Source organism: Cydia fagiglandana, chromosome 20 (genome assembly GCF_963556715.1).
Source record: "Cydia fagiglandana chromosome 20, ilCydFagi1.1, whole genome shotgun sequence".
Lineage (NCBI taxonomy): Eukaryota > Metazoa > Arthropoda > Insecta > Lepidoptera > Tortricidae > Cydia > Cydia fagiglandana.
The window spans coordinates 15,002,058-15,014,931 of NC_085951.1; the positions used below are offsets into that span (position 1 = coordinate 15,002,058).

Consider the following 12,874-nt stretch of genomic DNA (forward strand, 5'->3'; position numbering starts at 1 on the left):
TTGGTTTTAATTTTGGAACTTTTAGTTTACTTAGTGAAAGTTCTAAATAAGTTATGGAATAATATACAAAAACTTGTATAGTGTGACATATAATATTAGAAATTAAATAAATGGAACAAAAAAAATCATACTACATTGTTGCCAATGCATTTTAAGTCAAAAATGTGACAGTTACGTAGGAAGTGGCGCCCTCAATAATTTTCTGCAATTTCTTGTCGGACTATACGCATGAAGTTAAAGTATAAAAATGTCATTGGCAGCCCTCAAGCGCCAGCCCTAGCGGTATCCACGCTGCGCTAGCGCCTCTACCCGGCAGTGTAACCGCGACTCCCGCGCACGACGCACGCTCGATCGACTCGCGAAACTTCGAAATTTAAATATTGTTGTGACAGTGGTGCTTTTTGACGGATTTTATTTGACACTGGGACCAGTGGGACTTTTTTTATTATTAAAAGGTATTTTTTTATTTAATTTTGTAGTCTAGTGCCGGTATTGTAAAGTTATTTTTTTAAGTTTGTCAATTAAAAACAGGAAGTAAGTGCAATTAAAATTATATTTTTTTTACAAAATATGTAACTACTGATCTGAATTATGACAACATAGTATTGTTATTGTTATATTTATCACTGTCCAGTTTGTTATACTATTTAATATTTTCTAGGAATGGGTAAAGGTAATTAGCATAATATTAAATGAGTATTTTAGTTATAAAAACATTTTTAGCACAGGTTTAATAAAGTAGAAAGATAAAATGCAAAATAAGATCTAAAGATTACAGTTCTCAGAAACCAATTCTTCACAAAAATATGTTAACAGACTGGTTTTAAGAATATAAAACTAAACTAAAAAACTACACCCTCACAATGCGATCCCTATACATTCTAATTTACGTCAAAAATAAAAAATATATAATTCATGGGATTCATTCCACGATAAGAGTGAGTCTCTATTGTTTTACTAAATTTTATACTGAATATATCAACAAAGAATCAAATCTCAGATCATTTACAATATTATAATCATTATATTTGTATCATTAGCCAATTCCACATAGGTCATAAAGTTTTTTCTTATAAAAAAATCTAATAGCTACTAAATTCGTGCCCAATGGTTCCATCGCAGGATTTTCAAGACAAAAAAGTCCTCTAAACGACACAAAAATGTTTATCTTGCGATAAATGATAGTTTATCGAATTTGTTGACGTCACAAAACTAATCTTTGTAATCCGCACCGGACTTCGACTCGCACTTTATGATATTTGCCATTTATTGATAGGGCTTGAAATTAAAACAAAGAGATTATTAAATATCTTAAGAACGGGTCACTCACGTATTTTAAGTCGACAAACGCTCGACATGTTTCACTCCGTACCGAGGAGTGTCATCAGGAGTCGAGGAGGTGTCGGCGCAGTCTGCGCCGGTCCGTCACCGTAAACGCAAGCTCCTGATGACACTCCTCGGTCTCTTCTTCCTCGCGTTATCCCGGCATTTCGCCACGGCTCATGAGAGCCTGGGGTCCGCTTGACAACTAATCCCATGATTTGACGTAGGCACTAGTTTTTACGAAAGCGACTGCCATCTGACCTTTCAACCCAGAGGATAAACTAGGCCTTATTGGGATTAGTCCGGTTTCCTCACGATGTTTTCCTTCACCGAAAAGCGACTGGTAAATATCAAATGATATTTCGTACATAAGTTCCGAAAAACTCATTGGTACGAGCCGGGGTTTGAATTGAACCCGCGACCTCCAGATTGCAAGTCGCACGCTCTCACCGCTAGGCCATCAGCGCTTCCCACTCCTCGGTACGGAGTGAAACATGTCGAGCGTTTGTCGACTTAAAATACGTGAATAAGATAATTCTTAAGATATTTAATATGTCTGTGTCTCACGGAAGTTTTGTTATTAAAGAGATTATTCAGTCATTTCATCATCATCATCATTTCAGCCTAAATACGTCCCACTGCTGAGCACAGGCCTCCTCTCATGCGCGAGAGGGCATTCAGTCATTTATTACATTCCAAAACAATTTGCTCTTTTCTCATTATTCAAGAAATTTCACTTATAGACTATTGTTCATTAGTTTATTGTTTGTAGGAAATAAATGCCGTATTGTATACGAGGAAAATGCCACATAAATGTTGTCAATGCTAATAAAATTTTATATAGTGTCATAATTGTCATAAACCTTTACACGCATATGTGTCATTACTCCTAATAATTATTTAATAAAATGCAATTCACATTTATATTTATTATCCGCCTATAGGTAGATTTTGAATTTTGACCATAAATATTTTGGTGTGTTATGCGAGTATCATCAAACTCAAGCTGTATGAAAATATGACAATAATAATTTTGGTTTGGTCGAAGGTTCAATTTCCTTTCAGTGTCTTCAACAATTGTTTTTGAAGGTTAATCAAAACAATTGTTCGTTACTACACCACATTTACGAGTGTTATCACTACACCTTATAAAACAAAGTCCCCCGCCGCGTCTGTATATGTGTGTTTGTTTGTATGTTCGTGATAAACTCAAAAACTACTGAACGGATTTTCATGCGGTTTTCACCTATCAATAAAGTGATTGTTGAGGAAGGTTTAGGTGTATAACTTGCTAACCCGTGCAAAGCCGGGGCGAATGTTATAAACAGAACAATATTAATCACTATAATCACTTAACAGACTGACAATATGATTCCTAGAAAATGGTGACTAAATAAGACTAATTCTTATCAGGCCAGGCCGCGTAGCCAAGATGTCAATCGCTCACGTTCCGTAGCGATCGAAACGCAACTGTCACTGTCGCACTAATATGGAAGAGTGATAGAGAGACATAAAGCTTTTCGTTGTCGAAGCGATAGCGATTGTAACCTTGGCTAGGCCGGTAGTTTGTTTTTATTTCTAACACACATGTGTCACTATAAAAGTGCCTCACTCTTATTCTGAATAATTTTTAAAATGAGCAGATTGAAAATTAATGTAAGGTTTAATGTGTTTATTTAGTTTTAATTAACAGGCAAATTACATAATAATAAATAGATAATGACATTAAAGCACTCGAATGGGCCTCTACGTGTTGGACGTATATCCCCACGCAAGTCTATCAAAAGATTGGGGTTTAAAGGCCCGTGAAATCCAAAATGGAAATGCGTAATCTTATAAGACATAATGTCAAAGAAAATGGCTTCAAACCTTGGCATTTAATATTTTCAGATGTTTTGTCGTGACTGAAAATAGTACAATAATAAGTTTAATTATACTTGTAATTACTCGTATTCCTGCCTATATTTTCTGTGTGATTAATTACCTCAGTAATATTCCATAAATTTAATTTTCAATTATTTTGCCTTAACTAAAATAAACAATTACTCAAACTGAATTTCAAGTTTCCTACAATTTGCACAGAATAATAAATAATCATAAGCCACAATGAGTCAATGACTCATACAAACATTACCATAATTTTATTTATGGTGTCATTTCTGTCCATTCAATGTCATAATACCATGTTTGATGACACTTACTTTATAAAATAACCTCTAAATCAAAATAGAATTCGTGACCCTTTTTATTGATTTATTAGATTATGTAAATTAATGGTAGGACTTTTTATTAAATTGATGCACTGAGATCAATATTAAGTTCTGCGCCACAAAATATGATTGAATATTTGTTCAGTCAGTTCAGTGAAGCTATCGAACAAGATTGAACCAAAAGTCAAAAAGTAACCGAAAATACCTCGCGTGATTTTTGCACAACCCCTTGAGGCAAATATGCTTTATAGTAGGTAATAGCTAAATTTCTAAACGCCTAACGGTCTTTTTTATTGAATTTAAAAGTATTTTTACTGGCCGATGTCTCAACGTCTCGAAATGATATATTCCAGCGCTAAACCTCAGCTATGTCCCGGAATAGCTATAACGACACTTCCCGTGGTATTCCGAGTTTAATTATAATCTACTAATGGGGGTCCCTTTGTTTCCCATAAAGTTTTAAGTCATAATGTATTGTTTGCCATATTATCGTTAGTCATAAAACTGAAACCGTTAACTTTTCAGGATTTTCGTAAGGTTATGCTGTAGATGGGTTAGGTTAGGTTTGTTTTATGGCAATCCTGAAAAGTTACGCGTTTCTGAGAAAAACCAATTATGACTAACGAAAATTCGGACAAACAATACATTATGACTTAAAACTATTTGGGAAACAATAGAGACCCCTACTAATGTCCTCGGGTTTAGCATCCACTGACTTAATGTTATGCATAGTACAATACTCTTTATTGCACACCTCACATAGTATAATTGTGCAGTAACATAAACAAAAACAATTGGATAGAGGTAACAATAGGCGGTCTTATCATAATTTTCATATTTCTAAATGAAATGCCAAGCTTTTCATGTCAATGCAAATAAATGAACATAAAGTATTGATAACATAAGCTTTTTTTTATTAAAACCACATGTTTAGCGTGATATTATTATCGTATTCATTATTTGAATAGTTATCATAAATGTGCAATAATAAACACATTTATATAGTTTATAAACTCTACCTATCGGCGGATTATAAATATTAATATGATATTATTGCATTTTATAATTTTTTAATGCATAGGTACCTACCTCAATTATTGTTTTTTTTTCATACTTACCCTTTACTCGGTTTTATCACACAGTTTAATAGGGTTTTTGCGTTAGTTCACCGTCCAGTGCCTGTTTTTGTCCACTTGGCGTAGTTGCCATAAAGAATTGTGTATATACCTAATAGACCGGGAGATAGTGACACATTTTACTGGATCATTTGTACCAGTATGGCGGTTCGTCAGGGGTCTAAGTACGTAATGAACGAAATAAAAATGATGGTCATAGCGCTGGTACCGGCGGCCCAATCGCGTGGGCGTTAGTCGAACGTGTCGGATAAAATAGGAGTGTCGAACGATTTGTTCCACAAAAATCCTCGTATTTTCCGATAGTCCATAAAAAAGAAGTAGGCGGTAGCGTAATGCCATACTTCTCCGGTGTGACTTACAGCCCGCCATACTGAGGCGAAAACATTAATTAAAAAAAAAACAATTCATTCATTTGTGCCAAGCAAATTTTTGCACAGGTGATCATCGTCGAGCAGCCATTCATGGACATCACCATGCCATACTTTTCGGATGGTTCCAAATGGCCGCCATACCGCCGCAAGGGAGTTAATTTTTTTTTATTGCTAAACGAGTTGTACCAGTATTGCATTTAAATTTTTGGAAAGTATTTGATAAAATGTGACCGTTATTATAATTGCCATACTTACAGTAGGGGGAAAAAGTGCTGCCCCTTTTAAAATCCCTTAAAGGTGTCCTATCCTGTGCCATAAATTTGTGTTTTGTATACTTTGATAATATTTCGCCGTTCTATCCCTCCTCGATAGATCGTTCTTATGCTTCCATTAAAACCCATCGCCGTATATTGGCGAGTGACCTCGCGGCCCGGAAGTACTGCAGCCTCGCGGTGACATTTGAGATATGGCTGTATCGGACAAACTGTTTCTCTATTTAACTCATTTACCGATTACACTTTATAATCAATTGAAACTTCAAGTTGTTAAAGAGTCTTTATCTTTACTCTTGAACTTAACTGACTACCTATAAGATTCTTTTTATTTATTTATTGCATTTTTTTACTTATTAAATATAACTAGCCAAGTGTTCAAAGAGGATCTAGCATGTGTCACCACAAAACGTCATTTTCCCTACTAAGTACATTGATAAATTGTGTTGCAAAACGTTTTTTTTTGCATATATTGGACATTAAAACTTTAAAAGCTATAAAAAATAGACATAAATATCAATATTTTAAATATATAAGTATAATAATTATGTGGTCTGAACATTTGTTAATAACGAATACACACACACCTTTAAGAGACTCTCTTTCGAATGAATGAGAGATATAAATTCAATATTTCATGATTTATTATGTTAAACATTGTTGATTTAACAAATACTAACAGTCCAAGCTGATCAAAGATTTTTTAATAAAGCTACTTAAAAAGAAAAACAAAATTTGTTGACAGAATTATGGCTACTTTTAAAATAAAACTACTAAAACTAAACCCAATTCAAACAAACTTTGGCCTCTCGGAGGATAATACTATTACTCATTATGTGCTCTCGGCAAGGTTCCCAACAGGCAGGCATAAATAGATTATTCAAAGTCCTCCAATATCAATCGGAAGCTAAAGCATACCATTCACAATCCAACAAGAATTTCTTTCTTATCACAACAATGGACTGCTGTGCCGGTATCAGAGGCTATAAATAATCGAGACGATAAGCAAATTCCATAATTATGGACCGAGGTAAATTGCTTCCAATGTTAAGTATTTTACGACTGCAAACACTAGTTTTATTTCCTTTTTAATGCACCGGCATAATTGCATTTATGCCGATATGCAAGATAAAAACAATTTTACCGTGTTTCTATTTGTTTTAACTCTTCATTTTGATTTTTGTTTTACTAGTTTTCGTTTTGTCATCATTTGTATAACCGTGTTATGACATTAATACAAAATAATTCAATTATCACTTTCACTGTTTAATCCATATGCCCATAGGGCGTTTTCGACCCACTTGTTCAGACCTAAAACTAGTTTTGGGCATATAATTGTGCGTTAAACATATTATTACGTAGGAAATTGATGACACTAATAAATATGACCACCGACGATGTTTACCACGGACATCTCAAACATAAAAACGACATTGTAAATCCACTTGTAAAGTCGCCATCAGATATATCGGAGCGGCCAAGGTGATCACAAATATCTGAGCACGCCTCTATTGTCAAGGCGTTAGAGTGCTTGTTCAGATATTGTGAACACCTTGGCCGCTCCGATATATCTGATGGCGACTGTACAGTGTACTCTATTATTAAACTGTTTACCTAATAATCTTGTTAAGAATCACTCGCGCGCATCACTCGATAACGCTTCACGCACATTACATGATGCTCTCTGCTTATGTAAATATTTACGCGTCAATACTAAAACGTTATAACTTAACTTACCTGTAGGCAATTAGGGATATAACTTTTCGCATAATACCGTCCATGCTGTTAAGTCTCAACTTGTACCTTATTACTTAGGTGTAAAGTCTCTCCATGATCAGTTAAGTACACACTTAAAAGCATTGAATTATATTATACTTCTTAAAACTATTGTCTAGTTTTGGAGAACACACGAGTCTATTGAGCCCTCTGCTTTAAGATTGAATTAGTTTTTCTATTAATTAAGTCTACACGCGAGTTATTTTCAAATCTTTTAGAGAGTACTTAGACTAAAAGTCTTTTGTAGAGACTTAAGTCCTTATTTTTATAAAAAGAAATTCAAAAAGCATTTATCGTATAAAATTCGTAAATTAGGTCATAAGTACACCAATCCCACAAAAACGCCTAGTTACTTTTCTGTTCATTTACGTATTATTTCCTTTTCAGTCGAGCTTTTTTAGCTCAAAGTAAGGTGAAAAAGGTTCAGTTTTTCATATTTAAACACAGACGAATCGCATTCCAATACTATCAACGATATGTAAACCTTATATGCAAATGAATACGGTCCATTTATAGTCAAAGAGTGTTGTTAGTACGCGGAAGGATAAACTGCTAATTTAATTTGACTGTCAGTTGTCGGATGTATGTTAGGTTTTTTGGCTCGTTCGGAAATGATTATTTATAGATGTTGAGTGATCGATAGAGCGTTATTACTTGACCGTTTTGGTGCCTTATCGCATTGAGGTGTCAAACTGATTTGGACAAGATGACTGGAAAAAATGCCGTTACCTTGACTATCGAGACAGCCTTAAATGGATATGAACACTAATTTAACTCTTCACAGACTAAGCAAACGACAAAAAACCCTGCGATATAAGGAAGGGAAATTTCTTAACTCTGCCAAACCATAAAATGTATGAAAAGTTTGACGGACTTGAGTCTGACCAAAGTCATATAATTTGAGAATGAATCAAAGATATGACGGTATGCCACTTTTACACTTTATGGCTGCCAAGTCGGTATCAGGGTTAGCTTATGGCCAGTTATGGCCTTTTCATAATAAGGCATTTGATTGATCGATTGAATTATTTGCTCCTACTTAGCCAACAATTATCTAAAATCACATATATTGCAACGTGTGTAGAAGAACTTTAGGTGCCAGAACTCGCCCTAGAATTATACTAGATTCACTTGGTTGTTTGCTGAGCTGAGACCGAACCGTGAAAATATTTTTATGCCAAAATTGAAAACAAAACTTCGGTCGAGCACTACAAAAAACCCTACTAAAAATCTTCTTCAATCTTCATGCATCATTTATTTCTAACAATAAAGTGTCATTCACCTAACATATTGCACTTTCCCATCTGCCGTTACTCCCGTAGTTAACGATATTGGTTCCAATAAAAATAACAATTCACTCCATAATGAGCCCAGAAAATGGGACCGCCCTTTAGTAAAATTTAAATAAATTTCACATAAATCTTTAATGCGCCATCAAGGGTCGCGATGTTTAACATTACGGACCTTTAAGACCTCTAAATTATGATTTAGCATATAAATGGGATTTTAATTTGTTTACGCCCATTTTGTCCAATTGGGGTAGGCTTGTGGAACCACTGTGTATAATATTTAATATTTGAATTCGCCTTAGATTTTATTTATTTATTATCTTGGCCTTAAAGTTACTAAGATAAATATGACACAATAACTTAAGAACCTAATTTCAAAGCAAAAACACCTATTTTCGTTTGACAGGACATCAGTGTTGGTCTGTTTAACATATGGTGTATAATTTTTTAACTTGAAGATTATTTTACCAATTGATTTTCGACTTTATCAGTGGGGTTTAAGGATGAATTTATGATTTATGGGGTGTATATTTAAATAGACTATGCGTGTGATGCGCTGTAAACAGATTAGCCTAGTAAAGGAGTAGCGTTAGCAGAAAAGCGTGTTACTTATGTCATAAACCATACGTTTTTCAAAATACTTTGATGTTTAATATAAGTTTTATTCCCCTTTTTTTAAATATCATCTTCTAAAAGGACCATGTTGTAAATAAAATAACACAAGACGTCTTTTGGTGTAAAAACAGCAGTAATATTCACGCATACATAATCTAAGACTTTTCTAATATGCCGTAACCTGCAGTTTATATTGAGTCGTCAGTCATTACAAATAAGGCGTATAATAAAAGTACCCATATTTCTTTTGTAAGTGTATTAGGCATATTTTGTTATGATATTTAGGGGGTTAGAGTTGTCGAGGGTTGTGTTTAGCTTTTATCAGACGAGTGGTTTTTATGATTTATACTGTTTACCCTAAATGTTACCATTTTGCACGCTTGCCATCTGGCAGTAGCACTATTGTTGAAAAAGAAACTTATTAAGAGCGTGCTAAAGGAAAATTGCACTTTTTATATTGAATTTTTGGCCATTTTAAGGGGTAATGCCATGAGAAAATTCATTGGAAAATATACTATTTTGCAAAGGCGGACGCCAACGCAAATCTTGTAAGGTTAGTTGGTTGTATAGAAGAATAAAACGAAAGCATGGCTGAATTGAATTTATTTTTAGTTTTATTCTTACCCTGTATATCATAGTTTTAGTATATTTAAATTAAAAAAGCTAGTGGTATTGCCAAGGGATTCAACCAGCAGAAATTTGAGCAGTAATAATTTTTCAGAGTAATTGATATAAAAAATAAAAACCATTGTGACAGTCATGTCTTCCATCGCAAGCATCGCGCGACGTGTCCATATCTTTTGCCCCCTTTTGATTTCTGCACTTTACGCCTCTGAATTGAAAAACGACGAAGACTTCTGTCTGGAAACACAATTTATTGCCCTAAGATGACTTATTTTACATTATCATATGTTTTAAAAACAAATAATAATTAATAATTTATTGTATTGATAAGAATAGTCTATACAAATATTCTCATATAAATAGCTAGCACATATACAATTGAATCGTAAGATCGTTACAACTGCAGATAACAAGTTAAGGTTACAATCCAATTCTTGCGAAGGATTGTTGCCGGTTATGGTACAGTCGCAATCAGGGACACATCATTTGAGTCACACCATTATCAATGGTATTAGTAATCTGTGATTTGTAATATTTCATAGAAAACATTCACTGTCAACAATTACATAATAATTGATTGGTCACACATATTTATTTACTTTCATTTTACTTTCTGTAACAGGTTTTTTTACTTTACGATAAACCACGTATTTATTGTGTACTAACTTTCGCACGCAGCTCACAATTAGTTCATTTTCACCCCCACATGAGTTGATTTTCTATAACTATTTCTTAGTGGAGTGCTACAATATTTGTATAACTAACATATGTTTTAAATTATTCTAAAAGTGGAAAAATTATTGTCTTGAGTATGTTCCACTTTTAAAATTATTCTAAGTTTAATAGCATCGTTCGCAGACGTTTCTGCTTGTTAAATATTAAAATTTAATATGTTTTAAATTTCAAGGACCTAACTTCAACGGTTTACTGTATATGTTAAATACTATCGCCATGTCTAGTTAATGTCTCATCACATATATGTATGATATGTGGGTGACCTTTGAGGCAATGCCTTATCTATATGGGGTCAGATGAGTGTCACAATTCAATGTTATGCCAATGAGTATCATCTAGGCTGGACATGTATGACCGTATGTCGTTATGTTGGTACGAGTTAGTATCATTGATTTTGTTACTATGCAATGCGTAACATAATATACTTGCTTACATAAAATCATCTTGGTTTTATATAATCTATGAACATTTTCATGAATAGAAACATTTTCATACACTTTTCGTAGGGTAGATACTCAAATCTCTGTTTTGACATTTTGCTGGGACATCAGTTAGCCGCCACCACGACCAGTGAAACCTGTGTAGAAACGTCGGTAAATAAAGGTACTTAATAAAATAAATTCGCGATAGACCCGTCTATATATGTGAGTTAATATGTGATCTTTACGATTAATGATGAACTTTTTAATGTTGCCTAAATATACTGGATACCTAATTAATTAATTACCTAGTAATATATTTAGTCGAATACAACTATTAACATTGGTAAAACTACAAGAAGATGTACAGTCACCTTCAATAATATGTTACTCTTCGAAGGCCGCAAAAATATCTGAAACTATCTTATTTTTAGACCCTTTTGAAGAGCGTGTCACATATTTTTGCGGCCTTCGAATAGTAACATATTATTGCAAGTGACTGTACAGCAAATTTAATATTTTTGTAAACACAAACAAACTAATTTTTCTGCTATCTCTCCTTAAGGCGACAACGGAAGTCACCCAACCGTGCGAGTTGCGTAACCGGCCATTGTCTTGCTGACCCTCCCGTCTGTCAACACACGCATAATGCTGGCTTCTCACTGAACGTAATGTCACTTGGTGTTGCTAAATGTGACACTGGGTTATTAGTGCGAAGTTTGACAAATGAGATTATACTTTTGCTAACCACTCACTTGCTTGATATTTTTCAGTGACCTCTATTATTATAATAAAATAAGGGTGACAGCTGGTAGCTACAGTTACCAAAAGCAAGTGAGTGGCTAATAGAGGCAATGTGAGTTACATTAATTAGTTTACAATTACAATTTTATTTTGACTAATGTGATTATAGTTTTGCCAATATGAGTCAGTGCGCAATATAAAAATACAAAATACAAATGCATTTATTTCACTACTTTTTTACAGCTGTTCTTAGTTACGATATAAGGGTTAGGTAGGTACTATCCTAGGTAATTAGTCCGTCTAAAAAAGTATAAATGTTAAAATAAAAGGTGAAAAAAAAATGCTGTAGTATGATTTCAATTGTAATTTTTTCTAGAACATGCAAGCTTCTGACACTGTAACTTAATGGCACATTATGTGTTCCTAAATGAAATTTTAATTAAATCACAATAAAAGCCAAGGATACAATTAATACAATTAATATCTACTTATAATTTACTTAAATTGTTAGAAGTAATGCTTTGTCAACAATTAAAGAAACTGTTTATTGAATTTGTAAATACATAAAGGTCGTATCTAAACCAAAAAGCAGACAAAGCACCGTTATAATTTATAATAAATAATTTCCTTCCTGTTATAGAGAATTTGGTACGTATTAATAACTCACAAATGATTACACAATACAAAAATGTAAATACTCACTTTACTGATATTCGATTTACGTACACATAATATTTGTATGCTAAGTTAAGAGATTTGCTGCTGACTGTACCTACAATAAAAAAAATTATATCTTAGCATCACCAACTTTAAGTATTAAAAAAATAACCTACATATAGCAACGAACGTCTGAAATATTTTCAGCACAAGTAATGCTGAAATAATGTTTGCATGTGGTGTCATCGCCGTGAGTCCGCGCATACTTGCATAGCTGAGTGTTGCGTCAACTTAGCGGGAAATTATTATGTGCCATAAAATATGACAGGAATTTTGCTTGACACACCTAAATAATATGCATTTATATGTCGGAGAACGGCTGAAATGTGCCATCTATCGCCCTCAAGAGGCGTTTTATCATGCAAACCTTGACAAATAGAGCAAACTAGGGTGTTACGTACACTTGAGTGGCGTTCGACGCAGTTCCGCTAAGACGTCATAGAGCGCGCTGTTAAAAACAATTGAAGCCCAGAACAATTGAAGTTATGCTGTCAATCAATCATCAGAAGAAGCACGATGAGAACGAACGGGAGAAGATGACGTCTGTGGCGGCTCCTGGGTCAAATCCACTGGTTTGCTTAAGATAAGAAACGAATCGCGTGCTGTGATTTGTAATGAGTCTTGTGCAGTAAAGATTGTGAGT

General features: G+C 34.0%; 1 protein-coding gene and 1 long non-coding RNA gene across 2 annotated transcripts in view; one reads left to right on the top strand and one right to left on the bottom strand.

Annotated features, from left to right (window-relative positions):
- The first annotated feature begins 309 nt into the window (after positions 1–309).
- LOC134674688 (GAS2-like protein pickled eggs) overlaps positions 310–12,874 on the top strand; it is a 134,253-nt gene continuing 121,688 nt past the window's right edge. Inside the window, exon 1 of the mRNA XM_063532810.1 lies at positions 310–455. The gene's annotated coding sequence lies outside the window, so the exon portion shown is untranslated. The remainder of the gene's footprint in view (positions 456–12,874) is intronic.
- The window catches only part of LOC134674707 (uncharacterized), a 444,870-nt gene continuing 440,352 nt past the window's right edge, over positions 8,357–12,874 (bottom strand). Inside the window, exon 3 of the long non-coding RNA XR_010099659.1 lies at positions 8,357–8,370. This is a non-coding gene — a long non-coding RNA (uncharacterized LOC134674707). The remainder of the gene's footprint in view (positions 8,371–12,874) is intronic.